The sequence below is a fragment of the Balaenoptera acutorostrata genome, chromosome 5, assembly GCF_949987535.1.
Source record: "Balaenoptera acutorostrata chromosome 5, mBalAcu1.1, whole genome shotgun sequence".
NCBI classification, from domain to species: domain Eukaryota; kingdom Metazoa; phylum Chordata; class Mammalia; order Artiodactyla; family Balaenopteridae; genus Balaenoptera; species Balaenoptera acutorostrata.
The window spans coordinates 130,292,191-130,316,823 of record NC_080068.1 but is presented as its reverse complement, the minus strand read 5'-3'; the positions used below and the strand labels follow the sequence as shown (position 1 = coordinate 130,316,823).

Below are 24,633 nucleotides of genomic sequence, written 5' to 3'. Positions count from 1 at the left end.
CTTTTTGATTAAAATCTTTTAGGTTAAGCTTTCTTCACTTTCAACCAAAAGAAACTTAACTGATACACTGCTTATTACATACAGATGCTAATTGGTTTCTATGATTTCTTCCAGGAATACATTTAGATCAGACCCAGTCAGAAATAAGCCTTGCCAATAGAGTATTCTGTAAGGGAGCCTTTTTTTCCCCTAGTTTTGAATTCTCTGGACTCTGGGTCCCTAAATCTTGAGTTTAATTGATTAAACTGTATTCTTATAGTATAGATATTTATTTATAAAAAGACCTTACATGATCTAAATTTCAGAACTTTATAAGGACAGACTTGTTGAGAATGATAACTTACCTTTTGGAATGAGACCATTAGAACTCTAAAAATATTAACTACATTTGGCTACCAAAACATTCTCTATTTTTGTCCAGATTTCTCTTTTCCTTTCATTGTCCAAGCCAGTCCTCTACTTTTTTCATATTAGGTATGGGGTAGCACATTACTTCTCAATATCAGGGTCCTTATTCATATCCATTACGGTTATTTGCAGTCTCTATCTACAGTGCCTCTAAATTCACTTTAAAATACCAAGTCCTTATTAATAACACTCTTAAAGAGGTCTCACCAGGCCTTCCTAGTACTTCAGACAATTTTTAGCTCTATGGTTCTTCCCAATTTAAAAACAAAATGAATTTCACAAACAGAATTGAAATGTCAAATTTTACTACCATCTGGATTTAAAGACTGCAAGAAAAACTAGGTTTGGGTTGCTTTATTTTTGTAGCCAAAGTGAATGTATTACAGTACATTTGTTTTCAGACCATTTACCTCTTTATCCTGCATTTCACTTCAGGGGAATAAGGTATTCAAGTGAAAAAGAGGAGACAATCCAGAAAATTCTAAGAGGGAGCCTATAAAATTCCGTATTGCATTCGATATAATGGAAGAAAAATCTTCCAGCTTCTCTTCATCATCATCATGAGGATAAACCCGATCTGCTCACTGCACTGAATTTAGAACCGTGAATGTGAGTTAACAACTTGGCTCTGCTCCTCTAGGGGCTTACAGTCTGATATAAGTACAGACATAAAGGATATATGGGCAACTTAACAAAGGCTTTATGGTCCATCATTTTAAAGCACAATGTAGCTTCAGTGCCTCCAGGGAAGGAGAAAGAATGGCAGCAGCTGAGATACATCAGGTGGGATAGATCCGACAATGGAGGAGAGGCATGATGAGGGAGGTGAGTTTAAGTCACTCCTGCCTTGGACAGCAAAGACATCACCTCAGGGAAGAGCCCAGCACTGTGACACATGCAAAAGGTAGCTGAATGATCCTTTGCACTAGAAGACCCCCTACAGAGCATATCATTTGATCCTCTCAAGAACCCCAGTGAGAAGCAGGTCAAGGACTTGTGGACAAAGAATGTTGCCTGCCATTGCAGTAAACAAAGGATGTTGCCGCCATCAAGGCTTCAGCCACTGCAGCCACCCCCAAGAGTGCACCCTGAGGGGAACTCAGGACTGAGATAAACAGGATACTGGCCTGAGATAGTTAAGGTGCATTTCAAAGGAATACTTTCAATAAGCCCAGACTCTTGCATCTTCCCATACATAGAAAAGCACTAAATTCATTAACTAGAGATATCTGGTTTTTCTTTAATTAGCAGTAATCTTTTGATGTTCAACTGCCTGGTTTTTTGTTTGTTTGTTTGCTCTGCAAAAACTCCTATATATCCTGGTTCCTTTCTTACCTCTTTGGAACAGTCCCTCAGGGCTATCTGAGAGGCTGCATCCTGGGCTTAAGTCCTCAGTAAGGAGGACAAGAAACAGTCTGCCTGAAGGCACAGATAAAAGTGAAAAGGAAAGGTGATATGTTTAGAGAGTGAAATGAAGTCTACCAAGACTTGACCAGAGAAAGCAGCAAAAAGGTAAACTAAAGTAGGCAGGGCCCAGATTATAGAGAGCTGTACACTGTGCTAGGACTATGATTGTTATCCCAAAGTAATGGAAAGCCAGTAAGAGTTCTAACCAGAAGAGTGATACAAATAGACTTACACTGATAAAAGATTATCCAACTCCAGAGAAGAAAATGAACAGAAGGGAGGGCAGGCCTAGAGTAAAACACCAATTGAGAAGATATTGTAATAATGGAGCTTGAATCAGAGGAAGAAGAAGTCCTACTTATAAGAACACTAAATAGAATTGACCAAAAAGCTCTAACTATCTTAACTAAAGGAAGAAAACTCATCTTCTCATAAAACAGGAAGGTCCAAGGAGTAGGCTTAGGTGCAGCTGGATCCAGGGATTCACATGAAGTCAACAGGTCCCCCTCTCCATGACACAAACCTATGTTGGAAATATATCACTTCTTGCTGCCCAAAACCATTCTTATATTTTTATATTTTTCCACATTGTGAATCCTGCCTTCTAAAAGTAGAATATAAAAAATTACATTTACCAGACTCCTTTGCAGCTAGAGCAAAATCATATGATCTAGGCTTTGCCAGATACAACCATACAAGACTTGCAGTGCTGGCCTTGCACTGGGAAAATGATTGATTTTCTGACAATATCAGTGGTCAAGTTGTCTTATTCTCCTGGGGCATCAATGGCACAGATTTTGGCATCAGTTTCAGGGTTGGGGGCATGTTAAGTAGCAGTAGGTAGTAGGAATGTTGCTTCTGCTAGAATAATTTTTCAATGAAGTTAGGCATTGTTCTCAGCTATACTGTTCCTGGTTGCAAAGAACATGGCAATGAAATATCAAGCCTGTTTTCCAGTAATCCTGGAAATTCCTCAAGCTACATAATATTTTTTAATAAATTCATTTTTGTTTAATTTAGCTGGACTATCTGTAATTGATTCTGATGTTCACAACCAAGAATGCTGACTATTATACCACTCACTTCTTCTTGGCTACTTTTATGTGTTGGCCTCATTCTTCTCATGTTGACTTTCTCCACATGGCAGAGAAAAGAGCCACCAGCAGCTATTAATTGGCAATTTCCAGCTCCATGACCCAAAAGGCAAGTCCCCTGTCACCTCAGCACCAAATAAAAGAGTGAGGGGAATAATAACAGCTGCCATTAATACAGCACAGTAATATATAGCACTAATATAACAGACAGCTTTCAAGATATTCTACATATATTAACTCATTCAATCTTTACAATAGCAGGTGCTATAATTTTCCCTCATTTTTCAAAGAGGGAAATGATGCAGTAAATTCCTGCATACAGATAGGAAGTGACAGAATCAGAATTTGAACCCAAGCAATTTGATTCCAGAGTCTCTGCTCCCAATTCTGGGGTATTCCAACATAAAGGTTGAGTAAAGAACAAATACCAGCAAAAGTCCAAAAAGGTCAACCCCTGGGGTAGGAAGAAAGAGAAAAATGTGGTAGCTTAGAGAAGAAAGAGTTTCAAGAAGGAAGGAGATATTTATCTACTCAAGCAAGAATCAGCAGTTAGTCTTCAAAATATGTCATATATTCAATTATCAAGAGATCTCTGAGAAATTTCAAAATGGTAAAGCTGCATCTATGAAGGAGTCAAAATGAGTTGTCAATAGGATTTCATTACCTATTTACAGTCATCACTTCAGAATTATTCACTACCATGTTTCATTTGTGAAGCAAACAATAAACATTATTAAATGTGAAAAGAAGATGAAGGAGGAGGAGGAAGAAAGAGAGGTCAACTATGTTAGATGTTAGTGAGAGGTTGAATGAAATTATGATAGAAAACTGACCATTAGATTGATAGCTGGTAGATTAGATGGTACTAAAAGGACCAATTTCAGAAGAGTGGGGGTACAAAAAGTGCCCATGCAATGGGCTTATGAAAAAAAAATGGGAAGTGAGAAAGTGGAGACAGTATAAACAAATAGTTTGAGGATTGTGGAGAGAAATGGAACATAGGAGGGGTATGCAGGGCCAAGGGAGGTTTATTTTTAAAGGTGATCCATAATAATACATCTTTGTATTGTGTTAGGAATAATTAAATGATGAAAGGAAAAACAAAAATGAAAGAGACAGAATATAACTCCAGTATTGAAGTCCTTAAGTAAACAAGCAGGATGTGATACAAGATACCAAAGGAGGTGTTGGATGTTAGGAGCGAAACACTACTCTCAGTGTAACAGAAGGAAAAGTAAAATATATGGAGTGTATAGATGCATGTATGTTTCAGGAAGGGGGACCTCTTCCAGGGCCCGAGAGTGGGCTTTTGTCTAACACTCAGGAATGAATTGTCTGAGGAGACACACGTGCTGACAAAGCAAGAGACTTCATTGGGAAGGGGCACCCGGGTGAAGAGCAGGAAGGTAAGGGAACCCAGGAGGACTGCTCTGCCATGTGGCTCACAGTCTCTGGTTTTATGGGAATGGGGTTAGTTTCTGGGTTGTCTCTGGCCAATCATTCTGACTCAGGGTCCCTCCTGGTGGCACACGCATTGCTCAGCCAAGATGGATTCCAGTGTGAGGGATTCTGGGAGGTTGGCAGGACATATGGACTGGTGTCTCCTCTCTCCTTTTGACCTTCCCTGAATTCTTCCAGTTGGTAGTAGCTTGTTAGTTCTGCATTCCTTATCAGGACCTCCTGTTTAAGATAACTCATGCAAGTGGTTACAGTGTTGCCTGGCCAGGGCAGGCAGTTTCAGTCAGTGTTTCCCCTAACAAATCCCCCCTGAGAGACTTCATACTCAAAAGATACTTCTTGGGAATTGGGGTGGAGGTCTCTTTCTTCTGTAACTACTTCCTGCTGAGAGTGGGCATAGTCCTGCCTAGTACAGTAGAAGTCTCTCTCTACCTGATCTAAATCGAGGTATTCTGTGCCCAAAACTGGCATTCACCCCTGTAGTAACAACAATTTAGCTGAAACTGTTGGACCATGTTGGGGATGAACCTTGTAAGCAGCTGAAACAGACAAGTGCTAAACAGGAGGCCTAACAGGATGGTCATCACCGGGCCCAGAAAAGGAAGGCAAAATTTGGGGTGAGGGCTGCAGGGTGTGTGACTTTCTTCTGATCGATTGGTAGTGAGGTAACAGGGCAGTGTTCCAGGAATCTTGTGCTCAGCCTGAAGTTACCATCCTCCACCTGGGTGGAGGCCTTAGTTCCTGCAGAAGACCTCAGAGATATTGTTATGCATACTCCTTGAGGTGGAACCAGGACCCTGCCCCAAGGCTGTACCACCACTTGATGGCTCCTCCCCTGTTTTTGCATCCCCTCCCTTCCCTGATTAGCAACTGTGTGAATATGCCCTTTGGAACTCAGGGAAGGTCAAAGAGGCTGAGTGAAGCCTATATCCTACAAACATGAAACAGGAGACACAGAAAGGATTTGTACTCTGGAGACCCCCAGAGTCCTGCTCAGTTTCAGCTCAGGAACTGGGCAACAACATTGCTGGCCACTTCCTGCTACAACAGGGCATAGTCCTGCCTCAATTTGGAGAATAGACACTGAATTGGAAATATTTCTGATTTCCAAGTCCTGGATCTGAGTCTTGCACGATTAAAATCTCAATCCCTTGGTCTGCCATTTTGGTGTAACAGACCCAATTAGAAGTAGTTGGAGGAGTGACAACAGGATTGTAATAGGCAAAATAAACCTCATTTCTTTTCAGGAGAATAAGCCTGAAACACAGACTGGACCTGGTGCTTTGGGGAGACTTGTAGCCAGGTAGCCAGTTATCTCGTTTTATTGAGGTAGGCTTTAACTTTTAATGTGGTATTAACACATAGATAACAGGTGCTATTGGTCATCATACATGTCTTTCTTTTTGTTAATGTATGATCTAAAGGAATTCCGTTGTCTAAAAATGTAATAGTTACAAGAGGAGACCTTTAAAAAGTAAGGTTGCAGTTACCAGCTGCCAGCAGACATTATTTTGAGAATGGCTGGTGGCATCCAAGTCTGACACAGCTCAGAAAACTCAAGTTCTTAGCAATACAAGGACTTTTCTGAAATCACACCCACAGTGTCATCTAGTTATTTCCTTGGATGTCTAAACCATAGTTACTTCATTTTGACTTTTAATTGTAATATTCTCCTTAAGAGCCAAAGCAGATGTCACCATTAATGATGTTAGTGTTTCTCTAGGTATGAGAAGATGCAAGAATTTGGGCTCAAAAAATCTTCTCCTGAAAATATCTAACTATCTGAAGGCCTGTTCTGCCAGTTTTTCCCAGAGCACAGACTGCCTCATTTCTGATCTCCACTCTGAACTCCTTTCAGGGGGTGTTGAAGGTCAGCAGCTGCATGATTTAATCTTGATTTAATCTTTGTAGAGGCAGAGAGCAAGTGCCAATGGCAAGTGCCAATTTCCAGTCAACAGGGCCCCTTCATGGCCATAAATTTGACCATGGTTTGGGGGGCATTTCATGACCATTTCATTCCATGGTGCTAGGAATGCTCATTCCCAGGCCTGGCAAAGAGTTTTCTGATAGGCTACTCAATGTGCTATTACTGGACTAGGCCTTAGGAGTAGCCAAAAAGTCTCTGGACCACCTGTCTTACTAGTCTCTTACGGTCCAGGAAAATATTCCCTCTTGTTGCTTCTTCCCATATCTAGAGTTACACTATTACCATCATTGATCTTACATGGAACGATATATCATAATTTTATCAGAGGCTCAGTCACACATTTGGTAATGTAAGAAACAACAATTTTGTAAAACAGGTGAAATACAAATAACATAGCTAGCAGTATTAGTGAAGTCATAAGTAAGAATTAAGCGAGCTTCCATTAGGTGTGGCCCAGTATATCCCAGGTTGTCTGACTTAGGCTGTTCTGTACCAATCCTTATCTTTAAGGTAAATTATATATTGGCACTGTCCATAAGGCACCCAGCCCAGTTTCCTAGTGTTACTAGACTGATTATCCTTAGTATGATTTAATTGTTCCCAACATAGAGGAGCCTTTAAACTTAAATTACCATGGCCTGGTGTTAACTACATAAATCCATCCCATAATTGTGGGAGGTCTTATTCCTTGGCTGAAATTTTGCTTGTTGCTATGATTGAGCCTGAGTAATAAAGAAAAATTTATGGCCGGAGTCAGAGTAGGATCATTAATTGGCTAGGTGAGGGGATCCCACCTAGTAATATTAACAGTGGCTTAAATAGGACTATAATTTCTCTCTTCTAGAATAAATTTCCTAAGAGCCAACCAGTAAGAGCCTTGGAGTAGAGAAATCCACCAAGGTAACCCAGAAGTACTAGACACAGGTAACTGGCCACAAACCCAACAACTGGATTGATTTTTAAAACTAGCATAGGATCGTGCCCATGATAGGAAAACATTTGATTCATGTGCAAGGGTCCAAGAAGTCAAGAAAACATTATAAATGATCATACTAGTCAGGTCCAGGATCTTGGGCAAGCTGTCTACTTCTGATGTCGTCTTCTTCTCATCCTGGTATGAGTGTAGTTTCTCTTTTGTTTGAGCATTGTTTTAAGGTGATTTTGAGGTCAGCCACCCTCTCCATAGGCCAGTCCAGTGCAGGGGCCCTCTGTGAGTGGAAATTAATCCAGGAGTCAATTCCCTTCAGTTTCACTGTGCATGAGCTAGTTAAGAGTACCTGATAAGGGTCCTTCTGTCCAGGTTGGAGTCTTTAAATTATGTCTGTTCCAGCATGCATAATCTCCTGGTTGTAGGTCCTGGGGTATCTGATCTTCATTCAAAGATAGATTACTGAGATAAACTTCAGAAACAAACTTAGAGTGTCCTTCAATTAAACTTTACATTTATATAACATGACAGCAAGGAACTACCTGGGAGGTAAGTCTTAATAAATACAGACCTCCCATTAACAAAACTGGACTTTAATATTCACTGAAACATAATCTTTTTCTCTCTAAAATTACCCTCAATTTTACCAAATATAACCAAATTAAGAGTAGTTTGTTTGCAAAATAAGTCTGGTCTCAATAAACTTGGCCTGATGATTTATATAACTATAATTGATGATATAGACTTTTTGTGTGTGTGTGTGAAACTTTTATAAGGAGTCTCAGACTGAACTTTTAAAAAATCTCTCAGGGCTAGGAAAGTCATGCCAAGGGCTTATCACACATTTTGCCTAATAGATCTAGGTGAATTCCTACCTTTTCAAGGTCCCCAAAATACCTTGAGATTCCTGTACCTGTTAGTGAGGTAGCCTTCCTGATTTACCTGATAAAGCTGTTGAGAACCTAAGAGTTGCCAACCTCTGGAGAGAGCAGATAGAGAGAAAAGATAAATGTTTCAATTCTGCTTACAAATGTATAATTTACTAAATTACTGTATGTCATAATTAGTTTGAGGGGAAGGTTTTTCTTACACCTGGAAAACGCAGATTCAAACCAGGAAATTTTCAGATAGAAACTATAAAAATTATAACCATATTCAGCAGTTCACTCAGTCCTTTTGTTAAGTTTTTATGAAGCCATCAGGTTTTTCATTAGAATTCTTCAATTTCTTACCCAGTTCAGCATTATGGTCTGAAAGTCCGAAACTTGTATTTATCCAAAAGTCTTTTCTATAAATCTTCTTGAAGAGGAATCATTTTTTTCTTTTGTAAAGGCATCAGAATAAAACCATAACTGTCTATGATGACAAAAGACTTAAGAAGGCATGTTTAAAATCTGACTACAATGCAATTGACAAAGTAACTTGGTTACTGCTGTGACATACAACACTTTCAGATAATAACTAGAATTATGACTGACAACATTTTACCAGGACATGACAGAATTTTAGGAACTCCATATAATTCCTAGAATATCTATATTAGTAACATTTACCGTACAATATAACCTAAGAATATTTGTTATTCATTTGACAATACTTCTCATGTAATTTAACATATAAAATGAACTTAATTAGTTTAATATCTCTCTTTGGGATGTTTCAGGAGCCCTTTGAAGCATTGCAAAGTTAGCTAGAGGTCAATGAAACTTCATTACAATTTGATTTGGGAAGTTTTATCAAAAAAATATCAAAAAGGGTTTAGAACACTCAGTCAGATAGGATCATAGTCACTGTGAAACAATAGTTACTCACTTAGCCAAAGTGACAGAAGATTTCAAAGACAAATACAGAACAGATCACTTAAAAGGTAAAGAAACTTAAAATCTGTTATCAAAGGCAGCTCAACATTTTAAGAAAACTTGTCTCTTAACAGAGAGAAAAGCCAAATTCAAGTTTTACATCAGCTTACTTCTAAAATTCATTTACCCAATTAAATTTATTTTAAACTTAGTCAATCCTGACATCCACAAACCCTCCTCCATCACTTTCTTTAACCTTATTAGTCTATCCCCCATTTTCTTCTCCATCCAGAACCAGCTCTATGACAGACTCACTTACTTTTCCCTTATTAAAATGTAATTCCATTCCTCATACCTTCTTCACTGAAAACACATATCCTACTTTCCTACTGCATACTGAAATGCTTCCTTTATTATTTTTATTAGCCCTAATTATATGTTTAAATGAGTCCTCAAATCTTAATTTCTAGTGAAAACTAAGAAGTAAGCAATTATGAACTGTCTTTTACATTAGCACTCTGTAGATTGGTAAACATAAATACCAGTGATGATTTCTAAAATCATTTGTTTTCTTATAGAGAACATCTCAGGGTGGCACCAAACATATTCACTAATAGTCTTAAATACCTGTAGTTTCTCTGTTTAGTAATTGATGTCTCTAATTTCTATTAAACCTAGGTACAATAAAGGTGTTATACTTAATGTTGATGACTCTAAAGACATGCCCATATTAATTAGATTAACAAACTTAAACTATGTTTAATACCAGATATTAATTTAATACTGAATATTTCCCAATTCACATGAACCTGAAATTAATTCTGGCCAGTTATATTCTATATTTTCCAGAATTTATATAAGCACTTAACTTCCTCTAAGCCAATTAAGTAGAGCTCATTGACAAATTTTGATAATACCATCCAAAAGGACGGACATATATAATATATATAATGCACACAGACATATAGACAAACACAACCAGAGATCTCATAGCTTAACAGAACCAGAATTTCCCGTTTCACAAGGCAGAATGGCCATCACAAATCACAACACAGAATACAAAGTATAAAACACACACAGGACTGGCTGTCCTAATCAGACACTCCCTTAAATACAAGATTGCAGTCTCTCAGAAAACCTCCTACAGAGACACAGAACTTCAGATCCAAGTACTAACAGAGTAAACGGAAATACCTTAGGTCTTCAAAGATTTCAAAGGGAGGAAAGGAGGCCAGATTGAAAGATGAGGGGAGTGGGGGAAAAAGGGGGTGGCCTTACAGACATCTCCTGCCACCTGCAGATGCCCAGGCATTACGGGACTTTTCCCTGGGCTTCCAGGAAGGAAGGACGGGAACTCGGCCCTACCAGAAACTAGATACCAGATACCGGACCAGAACGAGAATTCGAGTTCTCTGCTTACCAGAGGTGATCAGACTCCAACCCTCGGATTAGGCTGAGGCCCTTCAACCAGACTCTTGTGTCCAGGACCAGGACAGAAATAAAAAGGGTAAGATAGGAGGCGTTGAAAAGAGGGAAGGGAAAAGAGGTCAATAAAGTCTCTTGTTCCTTACCCAGTCGGGGCATTCTGGCCAGTCGTCCACGTCAGGAGGAGACCAGGGACAAAAAGGTCCCAGTTGCAGCCACTGGGTCTGATCCGTCGGCAGGCAAGCTGGTCTCTGAGTACCCCAAGTGGTCAGGATGTCAGTCATAGCAAAGAAGAGGCCTCACCAGAGTAGCCATTTGTTGCAGGAAGGGGACCCCTTCCAGGGACCGAGAGTGGGCTCTTGTCTAACACTCAGAAATGAACTGTCTGAGACACACTTGCTGACAAAGCAAGAGACTTTATTGGGAAGGGGCACCCGAGTGGAGAGCAGGAGGGTTAGGGAACCCCAGAGGACTGCTCTGCCACGTGGCTCACAGTCTCGGGTATTATGGGAATGGGGTTAGTTTCCGGGTCGTCTCTGGTCAATCATTCTGACTCAGGGCCCTTCCTGGTGGCACGCACATCACTCAGCCAAGATGGAGTCCAGCGAGAAGGATTCTGGGAGGTTGGCAGGACATATGGACTGGATTCTCCTCTCTCCTTTTGACCTTTCCTGAATTCTTCTGGTTGGTAGTAGCTTGTTGGTTCCACATTCCTTACCAGGACCTCCTGTGTAAGGTAACTCATGCAAGTGGTTACTATGTTGCCTGGGCAGGGAGGGTGGTTTCAGTCAGTGTTTCCCCTAACACTGATAGGAAGTTTTAGTGACAGGAAGATGGGGTAGTACTTAGTTAGCTGCATTTAACTGGTTAAGATTATAAATGGGATGAAAGTATAGAGGTTTGAGAAGATAGGTTGTCCTAGAGTGTAGTAGAGTGAACGTTACAGGAAACTACAATATAATAGCTTGTCTGGCAGCATTGGATACTATTTGGGATTTAGGGTGGATAACTTTAGACAAGCCCAGTCAGCGTGGTTGTATAAACTTTCTCTACAAACATCACTTGCTCAGATGTAGTCACAGCATAGGATAATTGGGTTTCACAAGGTTGGGTTTTTTCAAATGAATGCTATGGAGAGAGAAAGGGACAATGAAGTTCAGCTTTTCTGCAAAGTTGTGACTAAAATGCCAGATCACAAAAACTAGCTGAACAAGAAGGTAAATGATAATATGAAAGAGAAGAAAAATTTTAGAAATAAAAAGCATAGGGTCAGTGGATTGAATGTCCCTATGGTGTCAAAGAATAGTTCCAAGGGAACTAGTAGGAGTGAGACTGATGCTCCAAAGGTGGTGATCAGACAGTGGGACAAAATTTTCTGTCCAGAGATTTTGAAGGAGGAGAGGCTATTGGTAATGACTACCAATAATATCCATGGTGTGAAAATGGCAATGACCAGCTGCAGTGGGGTGGAGGAGATTACTGGAGTTGAGAAGTTCAAAAAATTAAGAGACCAAGGTGCTGAGTGGATCACCTACATAGTTAAGTTGATTGTAGGAATAAACAAAGACAGTTAACTGCATGATAAAATCACCAAAGAATGATGGGACATGGCAAAGAGATTCTGGAAGATGATTTAGGAGAGATATTAGGTGGTAAAGTCTGAAGACATGAGCTCAATGGACTTGGGGTTTTCAAAGTCCAAAGAAGGAGAGATGGTTTGGCAGGATGAATAGGAAAGCAGAAGACAACTATTCTACCTACAAGTCCTGAGACAAATAAGAGGTGAAAGAAAAGACATCTTCCATTTGAGAGGGACAGCCAGGTTTCAGTTAGAAGAAGAAGGCGAAGCAAATGTTCAGAGAAGAGTCTGGAACACAGGAGAGTTTGCTGATGGCAAACCAGAAATCCCAGAAAGTACAGTGGAGAAATTTGAAAATTATGGGGAAGCATAGGAAATGGAGCCAGATTAGGGAGGTAGAAAGCAGTGTCAAGATATGTAACATGTGGTGATGACCTGGGAGGTTGCTGGTAACTGGAATATGGGGTGTGTTGGGAGTAGTCCCAACAAGCTGGAGGAAGGTGAGTAACCAGAGTCATCCAGAGTATTTACCTGGGAGGTGTGGGGTCATTGTTTACTATCTCATCAGGGGTGTTTGGGGCTGGGGAATTGAAGAGGGTCTCCTTGGGGAACAGGTCATTTTAGTCAGTAGGCTGTAAAATGAGCAGAGCTGGCTGGGGAAGGAGCTATTTCACTGGGAGTACTAGTTGCTGTTGAGACCTCCAAACCCTGGTATCTCCCTTCATTGCACTGCTGTCACAACCCGAGCACCAGTGGGCTGTTTGTTGCTTCCCCAGATGGGAGGTGCAAACAGAAGGGTCATAGTCTATCTCAGGGCAGAAAGTTTTATGGCAATTGGGAAATTAGGTCAGATGAGGAGCTAGAGCCACTAGTTTCTCTTCTTCTGAAGAGGTACAGGAGATTATAACTGTTTTCTTGTCACCAGGAATTCTAGCCTTTAACCAACAAGTTTCCTTTGCTCCATTTTGTCCCATTACCCCAAATTTTGTCTCTTTGGACTCCAGAAAAGTTCTCTTCTTCCCTAACCATTATTTTAACAAATGATACAAGATAGGTATAATTTAACTGTCTTCATGCAACATTTCAAAAACTCTCCAATGATATTTGAAACTTCAGATAACTACTGTTCCCTTATCACCTTTGTTCCCATTCCCATCAAAACAAAACAAAATATAGGTAGACAAAGACACATGACAGATAGATGATAGATAGATAGATAGATAGATAGATAGATAGGAAGGATAGGCAGACTAACAGGTGGATAAACAGATGGATGAGAGCTAATAGATGAACGAGAAAAGAGAAGGAAAGAGAAAGGAAAGGAAGAGAACTGAAAAGAGAAGAGAAGAGGAAAGGAAGGGAGAGGAGGGGAGAGGCGAGGTGGGAGGAGAAGAGATAAGTTAAGATTTGGGTAACCCTTTGAGGGCTTAAAAAATGTCTAGGTATTCTTTGGACTAATCCAGTCTTACAATCTTGTGAAAAGGATAATCTTATTCAGAAATCTAATTAGCAAAATGAAAGCTAATTTCCAAATTCCTCAACTTCTACATCCAAGAAATTAGTACAACTTCCAGACTAATGTAGATTTGAAGTAGGAAAGGCCTAAAGGAAGAGTTAGAAGGCCACTCTGGTACTGTCTTCCTAACCTCCGAATCAGAACTGTTCTTAAAAACCCTGGGGTAAAAGAATCAGTTCAGAGGCAAAGCCAGGGAGCTTTAGTCCAAAGATCTGCTGTAAATAGAACATGAACCCTGATCTTGCCAGGGAAACAAGATTCTTAAATCAGGGTTAATCTCACTATTATGATGAGACACTGTCATTGTCTCTCAAGAAGGATCAGTCAGTGGCTTATGGCAGCTCAAGAAGGGAATCAGGAGCAGTTTCAAGGGCCACACCTAAGGCCACTTAAAATTCCTGTAGTGATTTGATCCCCTCAGTGGCCCAAAAGACTTCCCCTATTCTCCCTTTAAATAAGCACTGTGGTTTTATTCTTGGTTATAGAACCTATAGGACATTCCAGAGACTCAGAAGAGAAAGTAGACATATCCTGGACCATAAGTTCTCACACCTTGATGTACATCTGAATTCCCCAGTGAGGAGAAACATCATAACTGTAAGCTCCTAGCACCCAACCCTTAAGGTTGATGATTTCAAACTTACCTCACTTCATCTTCATGTGCAATCTCTGGGGAAGATGTTTTCATTCCTATTTTACAAATGAAGAAACTGAAGCTGAAGGAAGTTAAGTAGCTTCGCCAAGTCACTCCATTAATATATGGTAAGGCAGGTTTTGTGTGAAGGATGTCCGATGCCAGATCCCGTGTTGTTTGTATCAACTCCGTGAACACACCCTGTTCACTTATAACCACAGTGTGGGTCCTGAAATTCAGAAGAAAAGGGGTTATTTTTAAAGCTGGGTGGACTTCTTTCTTCCCACAAATCTAAGTTGCTTTCTTATTAAACACCTAGCACGCGCGCGCACACACACACACACACTGGCATGTGTTATCCAAAGAAAAGCTGGCATGGCAGTTATCCAAAGAAAGCTGGCATGGCAGTTATCCAAAGAAAATGGGAACACGAGAATTCCCTGGTGGTCCAGTGGTTAGGACTCGGTGCTTTCACTGCCGGGGTCCTGAGTTCAATCCCTGGTTGGGGAACTAAGATCCCTCAAGCACACGGTGCAGCGAAAAAAATTTTTTTTAAAAAAATGGGAGCTTGTTTAAAATTCTACAGTATTTCAAAGAAAGTAAAATTACCCCCCAAAAAGTGTGAGAATTATTCCTCCCAAGCACAGAATTATTTATGTAGCTACCACAAGTTTTAAAACAATGCTGATGTATGGTGCCGTTTGTTCCATTAAAAAGAGAGAGAGAGAGAACTCTCCTGACCTTTTCAGGTTGATTGTTCCTTGATTAGTCAATCCAAAGTAAGCATTCCAGGCATTGTTGTACAACAGCTCCGTTCTGTATTCCAAAATATTTATATAGTATGACACACTTGAGCTATATGGCAGTTAGGTTTCGAACCACTTTTGGGTACACAGAGAACTGTAATCTAGCCAGCATTCCAATTAGGCTTTTTCAGAACCCTCCATCCCCTCCAGCCTCCTCTCAAATGTTTCTGTCATCCCTTTTCCTCTCCTTTCTAGCAGCCGCCAGCATTTTCATCCCCATCCAACTGTACTCTAGCTATCAACCACCTTATTTCACTTAATCTACTTCTTTAATGTGTCTTCTATAGATCTCCCTTCCAAAGTGAATAAGCATTCTTTATGCTTTCTTCACACACCTCTCACACTGACTGTCCTGTTTTCCAAAATCTTTATTTAATAATCTCTCCTAACCTCAGGTGAAGGTCGTCTGATTTCCCCACTATCTGCCATCCCTCTTCATGGTTGACTGTAGACCTAAAGGATCCTCCCCAATTGCTTTACAATCAGGATCCATGTCTTCTTTCATACCCAGTCCTCCATCAACATCCTTGGCTCTTCCTCTGCACTCGGGAAGATCCATACCTATTGATGACCCTGTCAGGACACTGGCCTCCCTCCTCCATAATCCCAGAAAATTCTGTCTTCACTCCATCTCAGCCTCCTTTCAATATAGTCAAATCTTAGCTTTCTTTTATTTTTTAAATTAATTATTTATTTATTTTTGGCTGCATTGGGTCTGCACTGCTCTGCGTGGGCTTTCTCTAGTTGTGGCAAGTGGAGGCTACTCTTCGTTGTGGTGCGCGGGCTTCTCATTGCGGTGGCTTCTCTAGTTGTGGAGCACGGGCTCTAGGCACATGGGCTTCAGTAGTTGCAGCATGCAGGCTCAGTAGTTGCGGCACGCAGGCCCTAAAGCGTGTGGGCTTCAGTAGTTGCGGTGTGTGGGCTCAGTAGTTGCAGCACGTGGACTCTAGGGCATGTGGGCTTCAATAGTTGTGGCTCGCAGGCTCTAGAGCGCAGGCTCAGTAGTTGTGGTGCACGAGCTTAGTTTCTCCACGGCATGTGGGATCTTCCCGGACCAGGGATTGAACCCATGTCCCCTGCTTTGGCAGGAGAATTCTTAACCACTGTACCAGCAGGGAAGTCCCAAACCTTAGCTTTCTTAATCATTCATACTACCCCATTTCTAAGCTCTTAAACTGAAATTTAATTCACCCTTTAAGACCATCACCTGCCATCTCCCCAACTTTCCTGTTCTTTCATCCCGCTGCCCTTTGATCTTCATAATGGCCCCAAATCCCATAATCTATTTCAGTTCAGCTTGATTTGCTTTCCTATCCAGCCTTGTCCAACAGTCAGATAATTCACTACCTCCCTAGAATCTCTGCCCTTTGGTCTCCTACCCTTCCCACTCTGTCAATCACTATCTTTCTTTCCCCTTGTTTACCAAACTATCTCTGTCTATTGCTTCCATTTCTTCACCTACTTACTCCTTAATTCTATAAAATCTGGCTTCAATACACATTGTTATGCTGGTGCTACTTTCTTCACATTTTTCTGGAGTTCATCTAACCAACTCATCACCAAATTGAGAGACTTTTGCTCATTTTTCATATCCTTGCTCATTCTACAGCATTTGACATTGTTGGCTGGGTAAATATCTCTTCCTTCTAGTTCTAGCTCTCTCTCCTCTTCTGAGACATGATGTTATCCTGCTTCCCTTCCTCCTTCTACCTACACCTTATATGTCTTCTTCTGGGCCCTTCTCCTCTTCCCCTAACTCTGCAAAGCTTGGTGTTTCTCTAGATGTATCTTCATGTTATTTTCACCCTATTTATTCATATATGGATCTAATCTATCCTTCATTTCCTCATGCAGTAAGACATCAAGTTTTGCCTCTTTCTAGAACAGGTTCTGGCACATAGTAGGTCTTCAATAGTGATGAGATGAATGAAATGTGAGAACATGAGCAAACCAATCAATCTCTCTGGATCTCAGTTTCATGGTGTTGTTATGTGAACTGAATGTTACAATATATAAAAAAAAACTTATCTAGGGGCTAGAAAATAACAGGCATAAGGATACAAGATTAACATACAGAATTCTGTTGCATTTATTTACACTAACAATGAAACATCAGAAAGAGGAAGTAAAAAAAATTCTGCTTCAAATCACATTAAAAAAAACCCAAAAACCTAGGAATAAACCTAACCAAGGAGGTGAAAGACCTATACACTGAAAACTATAAAATATTGATAAAGGAAACTGAAGATGATTCAAAGACATGAAAAGATGTCCCATGCTCTTGAATTAGAAGAATTAATATTGTTAAAATGGCCATACTACCCAAAGCAATCTACAGATTTAATGCAATCCCTGTGAAAATATTCATGACATTTTTCACAGAACTAGAACAAATAATCTGAAAATTTATATGGAAACAGAAAAGACCCAGAATTGCCAAAGTAATCTTGAGGAAAAAGAACAAAGCTGGAAGCATAACCCAACCAGACTTCAGACAATACTACAAAGCTACAGTAATCAAAACAGTGTGGTATTGGCACAAAAACAGACATATAGATCAATGGAACAGAATAGAGAGCCCAGAAATAAACCCATACACCTACACTCAATTAACCTACAACAAAGGAGGCAGGAATATACAATGGAGAAAAGACAGTCTCTTCAGCAAGTGGTGTTGTGAAGGACAGCCTCATGTAAATCAAATGAAATTAGAACACTCCCTCATACCATATACAAAGATAAACTCTAAATGGTTTAAAGACATAAATATAGGACATGACACCATAAAACTCCTAGAGAGAACACAGGTAAAACATTTTCAGGCATAAATCGCGGCAATATTTTCTTCTCCCAAGGCAAAAAAAAAAAAAAAAAGAAAGCAAAAATAAACAAAAGAGACCTAATCAATCTTAAAAGCTTTTGCACAGCAAAGGAAACCATCAGCAAAATGAAAGGACAGCCTACAGAAGGGGAGAAAATATTTCCAACCAGCAATGGCTTAATTTCCAAAATATACAAACAGCTCATATAACTCAATATCCAAAAAACAAACAACCCAATCAAAAAATGGGCAGAAGACCTAAATAGACATTTCTCCAAAGAAGACATACAGATGGCCAACAGGCACGTGAAAATATGTTCAACACTGCTAATTATTAGAGAAATGTAAATCAAAACCACAATGAGGGGCTTCCCTGGTGGCACAGTGGTTAAGAATCCACCTGCCAATGCAGGGGACACGGGTTCTATCCCTGATCTGGGAAGATCCCACATGCTGCAGAGCAACTAAGCCCATGCGCCACAACTACTGAGCCTGTGCTCTAGAGCCCGAGAGTCACAACTACTGAGCCCGTGCGCCACAACTACCTAAGCCCATGCACCTAGAGTCCATGCTCCAAAACAAAGAGAAGCCTGCACAATGAGAAGCCCACACACCTAATTGGAATGCTGGCTAGATTACAGTTCTCTGTGTACCCAAAAGTGGCTCAAAACCTAACTGCCATAAGTAATAAATGCTGGAGAGGGTGTGGAGAAAAGGGAACCCTCCTACACTGTTTGTGGGAATGTAAATTGGTGCAGCCATTATGGAAAACAATATGGAGGTTCCTTAAAAAACTAAGGACAGAGCTACCATATGATCCAGCAATCCCACTCCTGGTCATATATCTGGAAAAGATGAAAACTCTAATTTGAAAAGTTACTTGCACTCCAATGTTCACAGCAGCACTATTTACAATAGCCAAGACACGGAAGCAACCCAAATGCCCATCAACAGATGACTGGTTTAAGAAGATGTGGTATGTATATGCAATGGAATATTATTCAGCCATAAAAAAGAATGAAATATTGCCATCTGCAGCAACAAGGATAGACCTAGAGAATATCATACTAAGTGAAGTAAGTCATACAGAGAAAGATAAATATTATATGATATCACTTATATGTGGAATCTAAAAAATAATACAAATGAATCATATACAAAATAGAAACAGACTTACAGACATAGAAAACAACTTTATGGTTACCAAAGGGGCATGGGGAAGGATAAATTAGGAGTATGGGATTAACAGATACAAACTACTATACACAAAATAATAAGAAAGAAGATTTACTGTATAACACAAGGAGCAATATTCAATATCTTGTAATAACCTGTAATGGAAAATAATCTGGGAAAAAAAATATATATATATAACTGAATCACTTTGCTGTATACCTGAAACTAACAGAATGTTGTAAATTGAGTAACTTCAATTAAAAAAAAAAAGAAAAATTTAAAAAGAAAATAACAGGCATATAGTATAATATAAACAGCTAACGTGTTCTCTATTTCCCATGTAAATGACTCCCAGACCTAAATCTGTAAACTATACTCACACCAGAACTCCAGATGCAAATGTACATATCTCCCTTGATAGCCAGATGGCCCGTCAATCTCAACAATTTGAAATTACCCCATCTTCTATTCCAAACCAGTTCCTCTCCCTCCCTTCCCTATTTCTATAATAATGCTACCAATCTCCCAGTTATTGAGGCTTCAAACCACAGAAATCATCTTTCATTCTTTTACCCACTTCCCACATCCTACTACCAAGTCCAAAAACTATTTCCACAATGTCCTTCAATGTTCTTTCTATTCCCACTGCCAAGCCTCTCACGAGACCGGTACTGGCTCTTGTTGAAAGCTCCACAATAGCTTCTTTAGTAGTCTATTCACCTTCATTCTTCCCACTTCAATCCCACAAAGTGCACTTTCCTATAAAAATCCCTGATCATCCCATTTCCCTGTTCAAAAGTCTATAATAGATCCCTCATGCTTACGAAGTGGAGCAGACTCATTAGCCTGGCAAGCAGAGCCTTGCACATATGACCAAACTTGTTACTAAATATTTTCTTAATGCACCCTATGTTTCTCACCTTTATGTCTTTACTCTTGTGCTTCCTTTTGCCTATAGGGCTTTCATCCCCGACTATAGCTGCTGAAATCTGACCAGCCTTCAAAATGCAGCTCAGATCTTTTGGGAAGTCTTCCCTGATCTTTTGAGTTGGATTTGATGGTTCTTTTTCCAGTACTTCCTCAATGGTTTTATTTTTGTGACTCTTACTTTATTCTATTGTAATTAAGGGCTTATATATCTTCCTTTTCTACTATGTAATAAGCTCCTTGAAGACAGGGATCATGCCTTATTTTTGTATCCCCCAAAAAACTAGCAAAATTCTAGCTTAGCCATAAAAAAGAATGAAATAATGCCATATGCAGCAACATGGATGGACCTGGTGATTATCATACTAAGTGAAGTAAGTCAGACAGAGAAAGACAAATATCATATGATATCACTTATATGTGGAATCTAAAAAACAAAAGATACAAACAAACTTATATACAAGACAGAAATAGACCCACAGACATGGAAAACTTATGGTGACCAACGGGGAAAGGGGGCGGGGGAGGGAGTTTGGGATTAACATGTATGATACACTCCAATATAGAAAACGGATAACCAACAAGGACCTTCTGTACAGCACAGGGAACTATATTCAATATTTTGTAATAAGCTATAAGGGAAAAGAATATATATATATATATATATATATATATATATATATATATATATATATATACATACATCTGAATCACTGTGCTTTACACCTGAAACTAACACAACATTGTAAATCAACTATACTCCAATTTAAAAAAAAAGAAATGGCTGTCTTTAAATATCTATTAAATTCACATGTATATGTCTTTAAGAAATCACACATTGGAATTTAGTATTTTTGAAACTGAATATTATGATCATTTCTGTGTAGACAAAATGTAGCTTTCATGGCTTCTTGGTGACATATCTCTTAGGAATTGACAGAAAGGCCTTAAAAGACAGATATTTATCATAGCTGTGAGATTTCTTCCCCATCTCACTCTGGCCTTGCACTCAAATTATAGTGATGGCTGAGTTTATAGATTAAATTATCAACTTAGAGAAAAATAATTGTTTTAATCTTCTTTCCTGGTTAAAAAGACAAGAAAATATTCCCCCCTCTGAAGAGCCTAATGTATGGAGAGATGAAGAATGTGGCAATTCAGAAACAGCAATGGCAGGGATAATTCAAGGCTTCAGAATGCTTTGTAAAACCCACCATGGACTTAGTCCTTGCGGTTAGCCAATCCCAGAAGCTACATGATGCATCAGAAGGGCTTTAGACTTATCCCAGCTCAGCCACTGATAGGCTATGAGACCTTGCCAAAGTCACTACTTGTTTTTGGCCTCAATTTCCCCATCTATAAAATAAGGAGGTTAACACACTGGGTAATCTCCAAGGTTCTTTCCATCCCAGACCTTCTCTGCCCGTGAGGGATAAGATGCCTCTTCTCTGCAGCCATCTGAAACAATACAGCAAAGCAGCAAAGAATCTGAGCACTAGGGTCACATCTAGCAGGGATCTAAATCCTGCCTTGGCACCTCCATCTGTGAACATCAAGGAAAATACACAACCTCTCTGTTCCCAGTTTCATCATCTGTAGGAAGGCTATGGTGGTAATAATAGTAACTATTGGGGAATTCCCCGGTGGTCCAGTGGTTAGGACTCCATGCTTTCACTGCTGAGGGCACAGGTTCCATCCCTGGTCAGGGAGCTAAGATCCCACAAGCTGTGCGGCACAGCCAAATAATAATAATAAAAATAATAGTAACTATTTCATAGGTTATTTTAAGGATTAAGGATTTTAAGGATTAAAAGAGATGTGTAAATTGCTTAGCACAATGTCTGGCACATGGCAAGTGTTTGATGAATTTAGTGACCATTAAGTTAAATGGGGTCTATTTTCAAAAGTAGTAAATGTATCCTGAGAACATGAACCTTCCATAGGTATATGCCAAAGTGTGTCCTCAGGCAGCCAGGAAGCGGCCCTGAACTCCTGAAGGCAGAGGTTATAAACTGGTAGCCTACAAGTATTTGCCCCACAAGTATATTTTCTTGATATAAATAGTGCTGTTGTTGTTGTTATTTAATTGAATTAGTTGTCAACATTTAAAAATCAGGTTTTCTCATTTCTGGCTTCTTTTGAAAAACTGAAGTATCTGGCAATAGTGAACTTACATTCCTGCACAGTTTCTATAACCAGAGCTTCTCCCTATTGTTCTCCACCCAGCCTGCTCCACTCATTTACACTAGATGCCTCACCCCTCTAGGCATTTCAGTTTTGATCCCTGTCTTAGGGGATGAGGACAGCTGTTCTTCTCCATTAAAGAAAGCTCACACTTTTCCCACCACATGCAGAAAGTCTAAGAAAGAACCAACACACAGAGAGAAGTGAAGCTGAAACATGAAGTCAGAGGGAGCCCTAATTACATAATTTGATCCCTAGATTCAGCTCTTCCTGAAATCCATTCATCCTTAGATTTCCCAGTTAAATGAGTCATTAAATTCCCTTTTTTAACTGAGGTAGCTTTACTTGGGTTTTTGTCCCTTGCAACCAGTAGACATAACCAATTCCATGACTAGGGTGGCCAACTCATCTTTGTTTTCTCACTGGAAGTCCCACATCCCTGGAAACCTCTCAGTTTCAGGCAAACTGGGGTGGTTGATCAACCTATTCATGGCAGAGTTATGATTCAAAATCATTCAAAGTTGTTATCAAAGCCTATGCTCTCTACCTCTTCACATTTCTTTCCTTTCCAAAATTCACTATTATATTATCAAAAAATGGACCAGATCTTGATTTCTAATACCATTCTCCTACAAAATGAACCATGGCTCCTTGGAGAAATGGCTGATTCTAAGGCTGGAGCAGACAATATACAAGATAGCCTGGAGCGTCTTGTAGTACTAGAAAGCAAGGAAGTGCTCAAAAAACAAAAATGATGGGCACATATCAAAGAGACACAGGAATCAACTGAAAGAGTTCCCAATGGCCAAATTTGGAACAGTTTAAGCAACAAAATAAATAACAAAGTATTTTATTATAACCCAAAGTATAAAATAAATATTAATGGGTTCATACTGATATAAATAAATGACTGAATGAATAAATAAGAAGAGACAGGGGGTGTGGGTTCGATCCCTGGTTGGGGAACTAAGATCCCACATGCTGGGCGGTGCAGCCAAAAGAAAAAAAGAAGAAAAAAAGAAGAGACACATCTCCTTTACAGAAGAATTCATGATGATACTCCCCCCTCCAAGAGGTGAAACTTAATTTTCCACCTCATTACTCCCTTGAGAGTAGGTTGGCCATAGTGACTGGCTTCCAAAAAGTAGAGTATGGAAAAGGAGGAAAAAGTAACTTTGCAGTAGAGAAACCTGACCACCTTGGCAACATTAACAACAACATGATGAGTCATGCTGATAGTATGTAACCCTGATATGATGTAATAAGAACGGCACTACACCTCCGTGGTCTTCTTCCCCAAAACCTTTGTCTAACCATGAGAAAAATATTGAAGAAATCCAAATAGAGGGACATTCTACAAAAAAACCTGACTAGCACTTCTAAAACTGTCAAGGCCATCAAAGACAAGAAAAGTCTGAGAAAAACTGTCACAGACCAGAGGAGGCTAGGGAGACACATTAACTAAACATAATGTGATATCCTAGGTGGGATCCCAGAACAAAGAAGAGGACATTAGAGAAAAAAATTGGTGAAATTTGAATGAAGTATTAAGCTTAGCTAATAATAATGTACCAATGTTTATTTCTAACTTGTAACAAATGTACACAGTGAAATGAGATGTTAACAGTAGAGGATACTGATACCAAGCAGGGCCCTGTGGGGCTCCTGGGCACAAAGCCTTTCTGTGTCCCCCGTTTCTTTGATTACAGGAAACAGCCTTCATTCAGCCCCCATGACTTTCCCTGAATTCCAATGGGCAGATCCAAGCAGTTGTTAATTAGGGAAGGGAGGCGATGCGAGACTAGGGAGAAAGAATCAGTCAAGAACAGCCTTGGGGCAAGGTCCTGTTTCCCCATCAACGGATACACACAACAATATCTTTGAGCAATTTCGCAGATACTGAAACCCCCTCCAGTTGGGAGAAGTTAACGATTATCGATTATCGATGGTATGCTGCACACAAGCATGTAGACCCCCGACCAGTTGGACCTGAAGGTTGATGCTGTTGACTCCTACTTACCTCACCACCAACCCATCAGAAGAATGTCCATGAGCTGATCATGCCCTCTTTGAACAATTACTATAAAACTTCTCACTATCTTCTCCAAGTGGGGACACATAGTTTTTCGAGGCAGAAGGCTGCTGTGTCCCCATTTGCCTGGCAAAGTAAAAAAGTTATCATTTTCTACTTCACCCAAAACTCCATCTCCGAGATTTGATGCAGCACCGGTGTACAGAGAAGTTGAGCTTTCAGCATCAATACTGGGCGAAGTGTATATGGGAGTTTCTGTACTATCTGTGCAACTCTTCTGGAAATCTAAAACTATTAAACAATGTTAAATTATCTTTAAAATAATAGACCAGTTCATATTCTAAAGGAAAGCCCCACTATGAAGAAAGATATGGCTTCATCCATTTCAAAAACTTAACATAAAAAAATACACTTTAGAAAAGATGGATTTTACGTATTTTATACATTTTCTATATAAAGTAACAAGCAGTCTAGTGTCATCTGTCTGGACAACTTTTCCCAGTATAATTGCA

At 39.7% G+C, this 24,633-nt stretch overlaps 1 long non-coding RNA gene across 6 annotated transcripts in view; it reads right to left on the bottom strand.

Moving 5' to 3' along the window:
- Positions 1–24,633, bottom strand: part of LOC103008398 (uncharacterized) — a 58,910-nt gene that overhangs the window by 3,973 nt on the left and 30,304 nt on the right. For 3 of the 6 annotated variants that reach the window (XR_009008415.1, XR_009008418.1, XR_009008416.1), the window contains 2 exons: positions 14,186–14,404; positions 8,807–11,211 (listed from right to left, as the gene is read on the bottom strand). This is a non-coding gene — a long non-coding RNA (uncharacterized LOC103008398). Of the gene's footprint in view, positions 1–8,806; positions 11,212–14,185; positions 14,405–24,633 lie in introns of those variants that run through there. The other 3 variants (XR_009008417.1, XR_450173.2, XR_450174.3) reach the window with 2 other exon arrangements.